The 13,203-nt window shown below is 42.2% G+C and overlaps 1 protein-coding gene and 1 long non-coding RNA gene across 14 annotated transcripts in view; one reads left to right on the forward strand and one right to left on the reverse strand.

Annotated features, from left to right (window-relative positions):
• srcin1 (SRC kinase signaling inhibitor 1) overlaps positions 1-13,203 on the reverse strand; it is a 366,662-nt gene that overhangs the window by 314,078 nt on the left and 39,381 nt on the right. The gene's annotated exons all lie outside the window — the stretch shown is intronic.
• LOC134299977 (uncharacterized) lies at positions 1,424-4,503 on the forward strand. Its single transcript, XR_010007238.1, has 2 exons — positions 1,424-1,750; positions 3,137-4,503. It is a non-coding gene; the product is annotated as an uncharacterized LOC134299977 (long non-coding RNA).

The raw sequence follows: 13,203 nt of genomic DNA on the forward strand, positions 1-13,203 counted from the left end.
GCTCTTGGCTGTCACCTGTCTCGCCCTCCTCCCAGTATAATGCCGAGAGGACAGCCCAAAGATCAGAGAAGGAGGATCAGGGCAGTTGCTGCATGTCTCATTTTTCTCCTGGCATAAGGATCAGGCAAGCAGCCCCATCCTTATGCCAGGAAGACAACCTGAGGATGGCCCAGGCCCTGCCCCAACCCCTCCAGGCCCCACTCTCTCATAGGCCCTCTCCCTCCCGGCCCTGCCGTCTGAGTCAGGCCCACAATGTGGCCCAAGGCAAAAAAGTTTGCCCATGCCTGATCTATACTGTAGAATTAATAGCATCGATACCACTTTAACTACCATGGCTCAATGCTTTAGAATCATGGGAGTTGTAGTTTTTTTGGGGGGGGCACCAGCACTCTAGCAGAGAAGGCAGTGAAAAATTGCAACTGTTATTATTCCATAATATTGTGCCATGAGAGCTAAAGTAGTGTCAAACTGCATAAATTCTACAATGTAGATACATCCTGGGATATTATAAAACAGCTGAAAAAGTGGGACGAGTGAGAATTAATTAAGATTATTCCTGACAAATCAAGATAGTTGGATGGTATGGTCCCACCACTCTGAATTCCTGGGACATGATCCCTTTGCGGCTCTTAATGGCCACAAAAGCCCTTTACCAAATTAGAAGCAGCTTACACATTTAATGTGACAACTGTCCCATCAAATAGGGAAATTATCAGAGGCTAAAAATGTTACATTTTTAAACTACAACTCCCAGAATGCCCTAGCTAGCTTGACGAATCAACATGCAGGGTGAGACATTCTGATATATGTTCTCCAAAGAAGAAGAGGAGGAGGAGGAGGGAGGAAGGAAGGAAGGAAAGGGGAAGGGGAAGAAAGGAAATGGGAAGGAAAAGGGGAGAGAAGAGGGAAGAAGGAAGGGGAAGGAAAAGGATGAGCCATGTTTCATCAGACTGTAGATAGAGGTCCAAACATTTCAATAGCCCTCCAGTCTTTTGGACTTTTTCCTGAACTGTTTCTTTTAATTTGCAAGGAGACGGTCCACTGCAAACAGCATGTGAAGCATTCAGACATATAATTTCTCATCACCACCAACCTAAATTTTACCATCACCTACCTAGAAAAGGTGTTATAATTTGATTTGCTGGACTTCACTGCTAGGTGGCTCTTCAAAACTAGAGAGAAAGGGCAAACTGTCAGCAAACTCACTTGCTGCTTACACCCTTTTGCCATATTTTTCATCAGAGACCTCTGGAAAGGCCATCAATGCTGCCTGGGAGCCTGCAGACACCACTCTGCCTGGTCCGCGCAATGTCTTTTTAATGAGCCATATAATGCTCTTCAAATTATGTTGGAATCATTAATTTTTCCAGAATGAGACAGATTCCCTCTCAAATCCTGAGGCAATGCCAAAGTGGCTTGTTATGCTCCTAAGCGCTCTTTCTGTTTTATAACTGTGTCAAGGCGCTGTGATGTAACTCAGTGCTGCCGTTAGCCTTTGCACACTCACACAAATGAGCTGGCATGAATCGGTCCCTCTCGCCTTCATTCCCTGTTCTCCTTTTTAAAGGAAGAGAGGGGGGAAAGGGCAGTCAGAAAAGCAACCCCCCACCCAGCATAAAAGCAATGGATTCTTAACTGAACGGGTCAGCTGCAATGACAGACCTCAAACAGATGAGCGAGCGCAGAGGATGGAGGTGCATACAAATAGGCAAAGGCGCCAGCAGCAAGGAGCAGAAAGAATGGCAGAGAGGTAAGAGCCAAGGACGTAGCCAAGAAAGAAACTGGCCTCAGTGTACTCCACAAAATTAATTACCGTGCCTTCATGGAGTGCCAGTTGCTGCCTTTGCTGTACTCATAGGGCTTTCCAACGTATTTACTTAATTGTTTATTAACCCTGTCTCTTTTCAAAGCAAAAACACAGGACATTGCAAGTCAAGGAGTACATGAATTTCTGCAATAAAGCAATACACATAAGGAAGCTAAAAACACTAGGGTTGGAAGTGTGACATAGGAACTATCCCCTGGGACTGGCGACTACACCTCCCACAATTCTCCACCAGTATGGCCATATATTGCACTGCCACCCAAATTCCATAAGATGTTGGGATAAATGGAGCAGATTTTATTAGTTATACTGGGAATTGAGACAAAATGTTTCAGTAGAAATGGTTCCAAATCATGGTTCCATTCATCCATCTATCCATCCCCTTTCTAAACTCCATTCCTTTCCTTTCCTCCTCTTCTTTTCTATTCTCCTTCCCAACATGTTCAGCACTTTATGTGGAACACAGATGGTGAATCTTCATAACCACCTTATTTTCCTTCCTTAGATTTTCCCCCACCAGTTGAATAGTTTTGTATATCTTGGATTTTGCCAGAGGTAGCAAATGCTTCTGTTTTGTGCATAGATTATGTCATTTTGGCTACTGTCTTTGTGGCAATCATAGCATCATAAAATCATAGCACTGGAAGGTACCCTATGGGGCAACAGAACCAATCTCCTGCTCAGTTCAGGATATTCAGCTTGAGAATCCCCAGTAGATATCTCTTCAGCCTCTTTTTGAAGACATCCAGAAAAGGAAGCCTTGACATTTCTCAAGGTAATTGGTTCTATTACTGAACCAACCTCACTGTCAAGAAGTTCCTTCTCATGCTCAATTGGCATGTCACACTTCAGTCATATATTCTTTCAGCACATGTCTAGTTCCTTCAACCATTCCTCAAATGTTTTGTTCTCCTTACTACTTATCATCCTCATTGGTCTCCTCTGAACTTGCTCTTTTTTAAAATGAGGCACCTAGAACTGAACATAGTACTCCAGATAAGGCCTCACCAGCCCAGAATATAAAGGTTTATAATTTCCCTTGAATTGAAAAATATGCTTCTATTAATTCAGGCTACTATAGCATTTGCCTTCCTTGTGGCAGCATCACACAGCTGGCTCATGTTCTATTTATGTGCAACAACAATCCTGAGGTCCTTTTCACATGTAGTGCTGTTGAGCCAAGTATTCCCATCCTATATATATGCACTTGCTTTTTGTATCTTAAATGAAGAATTTTACATATGTTTCTGCTGAATTTCATTGTATTAATTTCATCCCAGTTGAACCTCTTTCTCCTGGCTCTTACCACAGATCAACCATCATTTTAATACCCTTCAATATCTTCTGGAAGAAAACTGGTATGCCTACAGCTGCAGAGAGGAAAGTGCCAAGAACAAATCAACATAACTGATAGGAAGAAGCCAGCATCAGGAGTTGAATCCCACTTGGCAGATAGCAGACAGCATCAGAGACACCCAGAACAACTGCAGCTGTGGTGCCCAAGCTGGCTTGTGCCAGCACATGTCTGAATTCATGTTTCACTCTGGCAACGCCAAAAGATGTTGGACCTCTGCTTTCCACAGGTTAAAGTATGCATGCAAGTCCATCCCAGCATGTTCCGTGTGATATCAAAGCAGGGAGAGGGTGGCTACTGTCATGTAGGCTGGTCCTTTGTTAAAATCTGCACATTTTCCAAACACAGATTTCCTAGTCCAGGATATCAGAAACTGGCATTGTACTGGGCAAAATGTACAAATATAGGAAAATGTGGTTTGAACCTAGGTGTAGGAATATATAACAGAAATGGATGGCCATCAGCAGTTCCTCTTCAAGGAATGAGATATTTACTGTATTTGACCTAGCAGACACCACTAGATGGTAGCAAAGTGCCTCAGCCATACAAACAAATTGGATTAGAAACTTCACTAAAGGAAGTTATTGGAATTTATTCACAACCTGGGTATTTCTCAAAGTTGTTTCTGTGCGCATCCATTCTGAGGTGCATTTATCTCTTTATCTTGCATTTATCATGCCTTTTCCTCACAAGATTAAAAACCAGAACACATGAAGACTCAAAAGGTGTCCTGCTAAAGCAAAATTGAACAAGTTCTTACATTAGAATATTATGGACTTAAAAAGTCAATTGAAATGCTTACTTTAGGAACAGCACCAATTTATTAAAAGCCTCTTATGTTCAGTAGCCAGGCAATTCTTGAAAGCCTGTCTGAATAAAAAGACTTTGCCTACCTGCAGAAATGCAACAAGGAGGAGGGCTGGTTGTGCAAGAAATAATTGTAATTCAAGAACACAACTTTACTTGTTGTTATTGTTGTACAGCTTTGAGTCAATTCCAACATATGATAGCCCTAAGACAGCTGTATCATAGGGGTTTTCTGGGGCTGAGAGTGCATGATTTATCCAAGATCACCCAGTGGATTTCCATGGCCAGGTGGGGAATTGAACTCTAGTTTCCAGAGTTGTAATCCACCATTCAGATCTCTATACCACACAGTGTACTTTAGACACAAAGTAAATTAATTTGACAAAGAGCAAACAATGGTGTCTCAAGGTGGAAGCAGCCCCTCGTGGAACATGCTGTACACAACTTTGAGGCTCACCATGGGAGAAAAGCAGGATGGAAATAAACAAACAAACAAATAAATAATGTAAAATAATCATTCTTGGCTTCAGATAATGCTACAACAGTTCCTGCATTAAAGTGAAGTGTGTTATTTTCTTCTCTCCAAGGCACGACTAAAGCAGAGTGAAGACACTAGCATTTTCAGCAGGTGCTATTGGACTGGCAATGGTGAAGATGTGGATGAAGACAGACATAGGGTGCCACATGGCATGTTCTGTACCTCCTAAGCTCAATTGTTCCTCTTTGGTGTAGCAGATGACACTACTGTTATCAGTGTGTAGTTGGGTTCTATACAGGAACTTGGGATGTCATCATGTCCTTTGCTTAAAGGAGCGAAATGTCAGTCATCCCTCTATATTTCAGTCAAGCTTAAACCTTACCCATCATCCAGAGCCGGCCATTTCAGCAAACTGAGATTTATCTCGCCACCCCAAGTCCTTTTAGAGATATAAATAAAGCTTACTACTACTACTACTACTACTACTACTAATAATAATAATAGTAATACACCGTAAACTTAACGCAGTTTGACACTACTTTAACTACCATGGTTCAATGATATTGAATAATGGGGGTTGTAGTTTTACAAGTCTTTAGCCTTCCTTGCCAAAGGGGGATGGTGCCTTCCCAAACTACAAATCCCAGACCTCCATGGTATTGAGCCATGACAGTTAACGTGGTGTCAAATTGCATTAACTTGCAAGTGTAGATTCACCCCTAGTTAGCTGTTTCCATCCCAACTGGCCAATATAACCATGGTTATTAATTCCCCTTTTCCCTTGTTCCTTGAATGGGAGGGATAGCCAACACTCCAGAAAACACTGGCTCGACAGCAGTACGTGTGAAAAAGACCTTGGAGTCCTCGTGAACAAGTTAAACATGAGCCAACAATGTGATGCAGCTGCTAAAAAAGCCAATGGGATTCTGGCCTGCATAAATAGGCGTATAGCATCTAGATCCAGGGAAGTCATGCTATCCCTCTATTCTGCCTTGATCAGACCACACCTGGAAATACTGTGTCCAATTCTGGGCACCACAATTGAAGGGAGATGTTGACAAGCTGGAAAGCGTCCAGAGAAGGGCAACTAAAATGATCAAGGGTCTGGAGAACAAGCCCTATGAGGAGTGGCTTAAAGAACTGGGCATGTTTAACCTGCAGAAGAGAAGGCTGAGAGGAGACATGATAGCCATGTACAAATATGTGAAGGGAAGTCATAGGGAGGAGGGAACAAGCTTGTTTTCTGCTGCCCTGCGAACTAGGACGCGGAACAATGGCTTCAAACTACAGGAAAGGAGATTCCACCTGAACATCAGGAAGAACTTCCTCACCGTGAGAGCTGTTCGGCAGTGGAACTCTCTCCCCCAGACTGTGGTGGAGGCTCCTTCCTTGGAGGCTTTTAAGCAGAGGATGGATGGCCATCTGTCGGGGGTGCTTTGAATGAGATTTCTGCTACTTGGCAAGAGGTTGGACTGGATGGCCCATGAGGTCTCTTCCAACGCTACTATTCTATGATTCTATCTATATAAATAAAAGAGTGATGGCATCACGGCAATTCACAAAACAACAAAAGTACAGGACCCCCAACCTCAAAATTTGACAACACAACCCATCATCCACGCCTCAAGGTTGATACAACAAAAAGAAAAGAAAAATAAAGTCCTAATTTGAGGGAGAGCAATAAATATTTTTATCCAATTGCTGCCAGTTTAGAGGGCTAATCTCTGCCCACTTGGTTGCCTAGCAACCAAGGGACAGCCAGGTTTCAGTTAGGGGACAGGCAGATTTAGGCCTCAGGCTTCTTCCACAGATTATCTAATTTGCACTGGATTATATGGCAGTGTAGACTCAAGGCCCTTCCACACAGCTATATAACCCATTTATAATCTTATATTATCTGCTTTGCACTGGATTATCTTGACTCCACACTGCCAGATAATTCACTTCAGTGTGCATTTTATACAGCTGTGAAGAAGGGGCCTCATATAATCCAGTTCTGAGCAGATAATATAAGATTAGAAATTTACAGTAGAGTCTCACTTATCCAACGCAAACAGGCCGGCAGGATAAGTGAATATGTTGGATAATAAGAAGGGATTCAGGAAAAGCCAATTAAACATCAAATTAGGTAATCGTTATACAAATTAAGCACCAAAACATCATATTATACAACAAATTTGACAGAAAAAGTAGTTCCATGCGCAGTAGTATTTACAGTAGAGTCTCAATTATCCAACACTCGCTTATCCAACGTTCTGGATTATCCAACGCATTTTTGTAGTCAATGCTTTTAATATATCGTGATATTTTGGTGCTAAATTCATAAATACAGTAATTACTATATAGCATTACTGTGTACTGAACTACTTTTTCTGACAAATTTGTTGTCTAACATGATGTTTTGGTGCTTAATTTGTAAAATCATAACTTAATTTGATGTTTAATAGGGTTATCCTTAATTCCTCATTATCCAACATATTCGCTTATCCAACGTTCTGCCGGCCCGTTTATGTTGGATAAGTGAGACTCTACTGTACTGTATTTACAAATTTACCACTAAAATATCACAATGAATTTAAAACACTGACTACAAAAACATTGATTATGAAAAGGCAGACTGCGTTGTATAAGCGAATGTTGGATAAGTGAGATTCTTCTTTAATATGAAATAATTACTGGGATAGAATAATGCAGAACAATATAATCTCTAAAACCAGGACAGTAAATAAACAGGGGAATTCCACACAGGAAACAATCAGGGCCAGCTAACACCTCCCAACAAAGTATTCCCATCATCAAAGTCTGGAAAATCCTCTGTTTTCTCAGGGCTACAGACAGTAGAAACACATAAAATATCGCAAACAACACCACTCTGAAAACAAGGGAATTCCAGACAGGAAACAATCAGGGCCAGCTAACACCTCCCAACAAAAAATTCACTCAGGGAGGAAACAGCCAGGCTTTAAAGCTGCAAGGCCATTACATCCTAATCATTTTTCCTAATTGCAGCATTTATACTTGCCTCCAACAAACAAAAAAAACCAATCAGAAATATTGTATATTCACAACCTTTAGGAAATAATATCCCCTGATGGCGCAGCGTGTTAAAGCGCTGAGCTGCTGAACTTCTGGACTGAAAGGCCACAGGTTTGAATTGGGGGAGCGGAGAGAGCCCCCACTGTTAGCTCCAGCTTCTCCCAACCCAGAAGTTCGAAAACATGCAAATGTGAGTGCATCAATAGGTACTGCTCCGGCGGGAAGGTAACGCCACTCCATGTAGTCATCCCACATGACCTTGGAGGAGTCTACGGACAACGCCAGCTCTTCGGCTTAGAAATGGAGATGAGCACCAACCTCCAGAGTAAGACACGACTGGACTTAATGTCTGGGGAAAACCTTTACCCTTGACCTTAACTACCACCAATTCCTCAATACTTTATTTCCCATACCACCAAACTTCGCCACAGCAACGCGTGGCCGGGCACAGCTAGTGATTCTATAAGAATGTAACTGTGATTGTAAGCCTGAAAACAGGGAATGCCATTTGCCTTCTTGGTCAAAGGGCTTTATACAAATGCTTTAAATAATTAATGGATAATCCAGTTTCTTGTCTCTACTCTGAGACCACAACTTCCAGTACATACAGGCCTTCTGGTCTGAATGTTAGATGAACAAAGATGTCCAGAATAAGTGAGGCAACAAGGGCTTAACTGAAGACAGAGAGAGCTGTTGCAGACACCACCATCCTGTACAATGTACTTTTTGTACCATGTTTGGGAGATCACGAGAGTGGCTTGGCAAGACAATGAGGCCAGGCTACAGACAACAGAGCTTGTATAACTACAGTACTCAACAGTGATTTAGTAGTTCTATCCTGGATTCATCAACACATAACAACCAAAGAGAGCCAACCTACACAGATCTAATAAAGGTGGAATGGTCCATTATACATTACTGGGGCCAAGTAGCCAATAACAACAACAACAACAACAACAACAATAATAATTTATTTTTATACCCTGCCACCATCTCCCAAATGGGACTCGGGGCAGCTTACACATGGGGCCAATGCCCCTTGATACCAGTACAAATGATCCATCAGAACAAAACATAGATAAAATAAAAACAATAAAAGTAACAAAATAGTTAAAAATATAGTTTCAGTAAAGCATAAGAGTATCAAACTGCCACGTGGCTCAGAGCCTGAATACATAGCTTATGTTTTGGGGGGTCTTTTTCAGCAGTATTATTATTGGTTGATTGTTTTTTGGCATCTATTGTAAAAGATACAGTGTATTAAATTTATGTAAATACTTTTAGCCTGTTTTCCAGGGACTCAACTGCTGCTAGAAGGTCCAGGAAAGGAAGCTGGACTTCTCCAGCTTCTCAACAGGGGAATATGCTACCTTGTGTTCCTAGCAGTAAGGAAGACAGGTAGATTGGTGGATGAAAGGAGTGTTTGGCTTGTGTGTTCGTGCAGGAGGATTGACTAGAAAGGCCTTGTGGTCTCTTCCAACTTGATCATTCTATGATTCTTAGAAGTTCCTTCTACATCTGATGAGCAAACTAGTCTGACTGGGGGATCAACGGAAGAAAGTCCTACTGCCTCTAGCCAAGCCAGACTACAGGCTGTTCTACTCACTGAGGACCCTCCCTGTACCATTGTCTTTGGTTGCACCATATGGCAGCTTCATAATCCGCCCCCCTTTTACTCCATCCACCCACCCAAGTGTCTTCCTGACTGGCAGGAACATTATGTACACATCCATCAGGCAAATCCTGGTCAACAGATCTCCAGAGCCTCTTCCCAGTCTGCCAAAGTCAGGGGAACAAGGGATGAGCCCTTTCCTCAGATCTCCCCCCCCCCCTTCATGCACAACCAAGAGACCTAAAATCACCATCCCAGACATAGATGCTTATCAATCTAACCATCTGGCAGACCCAGGTGGCCATTACTGTACTGCTGGTGAACTGCAGGGTCAGGTGACTATAATATTTTTTCATGAAAGCCTGAACCTGTACTCAGTTGCCCTGAGGATCTGGTAGTGCAGCTTTTCCTGAATCATATAACTTTAAGCATATTCACTCAAGCTTGCATGTTGGAATGCTATCCATGCAAAGAGGCAAACTCTCTGTATTGAAAACTATCCTGTCAGAACAGCATGTATTTTATAATTTATCCTGGTGTGCTAATTTTCAATGTGCATGACAATGAGAATACCATTTGATGTAAAACAAAACCACCACTTCTAGCGTGCAATGGTATAGATAACAAAATATTTTACCATTTGGCTCTGAATATAAATACCCTCTATTTCTGCTTAAGCGATTCTGCTCTGTTTTGTTAGAGAAAATTAATTTTTGTTCAGTTAAAGATATTCTAGAAGGACTGCCATTTAAAGTAAAGCTTTGCAGTTTTGCTTTGAATCTCTATGCCTGGAGAATTCAGTGCAACTCAAAAGTTTGCACACTGCATTTTGATGTTAAAGGTAAAGGTTTTCCCTGACGTTAAGTCCAGTCATGTCTGACTCTGGGGGTTGGTGCTCATCTCCATTTCTAAGCCGAAGAGCCGGCGTTGTCCGTAGACACCTCTAAGGTCATGTGGCCGGCATGACTGCATGAAGCGCCGTTACCTTCCCGCCGGAGCAGTACCTATCAATCTACTCACATTGGCATGTTTTCGAACTGCTAGGTTGGCAGGAGCTGGAGCTAACAGCGGGCGCTCACACCGCTCCCGGGGTTTGAACCTGGGACCTTTCGGTCTCCAGCTCAGTGCTTTAACACACTTCGCCACCAGGGCTCCTCATTTTGATGTTAAGATTCTTCAGTATAAATTACTGCTCTGCTCGCTCTGTGTTTCTTCTCCTATGGACAGCAGACAGCTGCTAGGACTCTGATCTTTCAGTTTTGCACATTCTACTTTCACACACCCTTCCTCCTCTCCAGAGATCATTCGATTCCAATAATAGAAGGCAAGCCACACAGTATTTTTCCATGCAGACAACAATCTATAAAAACGTTTTCCTCCTCCCTTCCCAGCCCTCTGACTGAAAGAGGCAGAGGGAATGAAAGTCTAGTTCATTAACATAAAGCCAATCAGCCCCAAAAACACGTGCACCATGACAGCGTTGGCCCAAAATAATGGTGGAAAGGGATCGTTTTATTCATCTCTGATTCTGCCCTTGGCAATTGTAATGGCAGCGACAAAAAGAATACCAACTGACAGGTGGTTGTTTAAGTTCCCATTATCACGTCATTTAGTGCAACAGGGCCTGGCCATCTCCCTCTTCTTCTTGACAAGACTGAAGTTATTTCCAGCTCCAGGGACAGCAGGGAGTGTGAAGACGGAGAGGATGGTTAGGACTGAAAAGTGGTGTTCACGCCCAGACATACCCAGACAGACAACAGCAGCTTCTGTGACCTTGGGCCCACCCTGCTTTACTTTTGTAGCAGGAAGGAGGCTCAATACACACACAGCGCTGCGAAGAGCCATCATTCTCCTGTTACAGCCACGTGGGGTATTTTTTAAATGAATGAAAAGGAAAGAAAGTTATTTAGGACTAATACCCAGACAACTCTGAAAAAAGTAGGAAGAACAAAAAGCTAGTAATCAGATTACATGTGTATCTTGCTAACATCTATCTGAGACTATAAATCTAGTTCCAGTCCATGATTATTTTTTTTTTTCGTGTCAGGAGCAACCGGAGTTGCTTCTGGAGTGAGAGAATTGGCCGTCTCTGGAGTGAGAGAATTGGCCGTCTGCAAGGACGTTGCCCAGGGGACGCCCGGATGTTTTTGATGTTTTTACCATTCTTGTGGGAGGCTTCTCTCATGTCCCCGCATGGAGCTGGAGCTGTTAGAGGGAGCTCATCCACACTCTCCCCAGGTGGGATTCGAACCTGGCAGCTTTCAGGTCAGCAACCCAACCTTCAAGTCACTTAGTCCACTACGCCATCTGGGGGCTCCAGTCCATGATTGGATAAAATAGATAAAATAGAGAAGAGAGTGAGACAAAGAACTTTGAGCTCCTTGATATTAAACCTGGCTGTCTATGTGATCAATTAATGTACAATACAGTCCATGATTGTACATTAATTGATCACATAGACAGCCAGGTTTAATATCAAGGAGCTCAAAGTTCTTTGTCTCACTCTCTTCTCTATTTTATCTTCAGTCATGTGAACTGTGTTAGACTAGGTGTTTTCTGAATGTATATGAATGTAGTTCACATCCAACCCAGCCAATATTATTCCTCCCTATGGTAGCTGGTAGCTTCCTTGCTGTGTGACAAAGAATGGGAGGGAGTAAGAACACACTCCGAATAGATATGGAAGCCACCAGGCACTACAAACAATCTCTACATTGGTAAGAGGTTAGTCCAAAACATTTCAAAACGACTACATGGGGGAAGCTGGGTTAGTTCAAAAGAATGTGACTGTGCCAAGACCACCCTATGGGTTTTATAATTAAATGGGAATCTGAATCCAGATCTCTATTGTACATGATTCTTTACCACTAAGCAAATGCAGTTTGTTTATATGTACCCAATAATTCAGTTATCTGGCATTTTACAGATAAACAAACAGTCCCTCCAACCAACAATAGCCCCTTTTCCATTGAAATTAGTACGTCCTTCAACTTCTTTCATGGGAGGTGGGTGACTAACTTCTTTCATGGGTGTTGGGTGACACATGAAAGAAAAGCTGAGTATAAATAAATAAACTTGGCACAAGAAATAGCTTTTCAAATGATTTATGTTCACCATTTACATAGCCATGTCTTCTACTGAGCATCCAAAAATGGTGGCAACTCTATTGATCTATATCAAAGACCTATTCTAGCTGTTTTAATCTCTACCAGAAGATCTTTTCTAAAACAAATGCATATTAATTTCTTCTTTGAGATCAAGTTATTTCAATACCATCAGCCCTCCACATTCTCTGGGGTTTGGGGTACAGGACCCTCATGAAAGTGGGAAAATGCTGAATTTTGTAAAAAAAAAAAATTAACCTTAAGAGAACACTTGTCTAGTGAAACTCTGTGATCAACCTCTGCTGGAAATTGACTACAGCGTCACACTGGAGGATGTAAACATTACTAAAAGGATCATATTAGTCTAGTCTGCTAATAATCAAATCTGCAAAAATTAAACCCACAATGTGGAAGGCCAAATATAGTTTGTGCTAGTTATAGTTGGTAACAGACACCATTATACTAATCAACCAGAATTTCCTAGAAACAGCTCTGTTCCACCATTGCCTCACCACAAGCTACTTCCAGTGGGACAATTAACTCTATTAACAGAAAGATGGAGTGGCCATGGGGAGCCCTCTCAGCCCGGTCATAGCAAATTTCTACATGGAACACCTTGAAAAACAAGCCTTGGAAACAGCAACAAAAAAGCCCACTGTATAGTTTAGATTTGTGGATGACACCTTCACCATTTGGAGCCATGGAGAAGAACTAAACAAGTTCCTGGACCACTTCAACAGTATCCACCCAAACATCCAATTCACCATGGGGAAAAAATGAAGGAAAACTGCCATTTTAGATGGCCTAGTCATCTGTAAACCAAATCAACAATTGGGCCACATACAGAAAACCTACACACAGAGATAGATATACCCACATCATCACCCAGGTCAAAAAAGAAGCACAATTAAAGCCCTGGCAGATTGTGCAAACAGAATCTGCAAACCACACCTCTTCCAAGGTGATTTGAACCACCTAAACTGGGCT

Source organism: Anolis carolinensis, chromosome 6 (genome assembly GCF_035594765.1).
Source record: "Anolis carolinensis isolate JA03-04 chromosome 6, rAnoCar3.1.pri, whole genome shotgun sequence".
NCBI classification, from domain to species: Eukaryota; Metazoa; Chordata; class Lepidosauria; order Squamata; family Dactyloidae; genus Anolis; species Anolis carolinensis.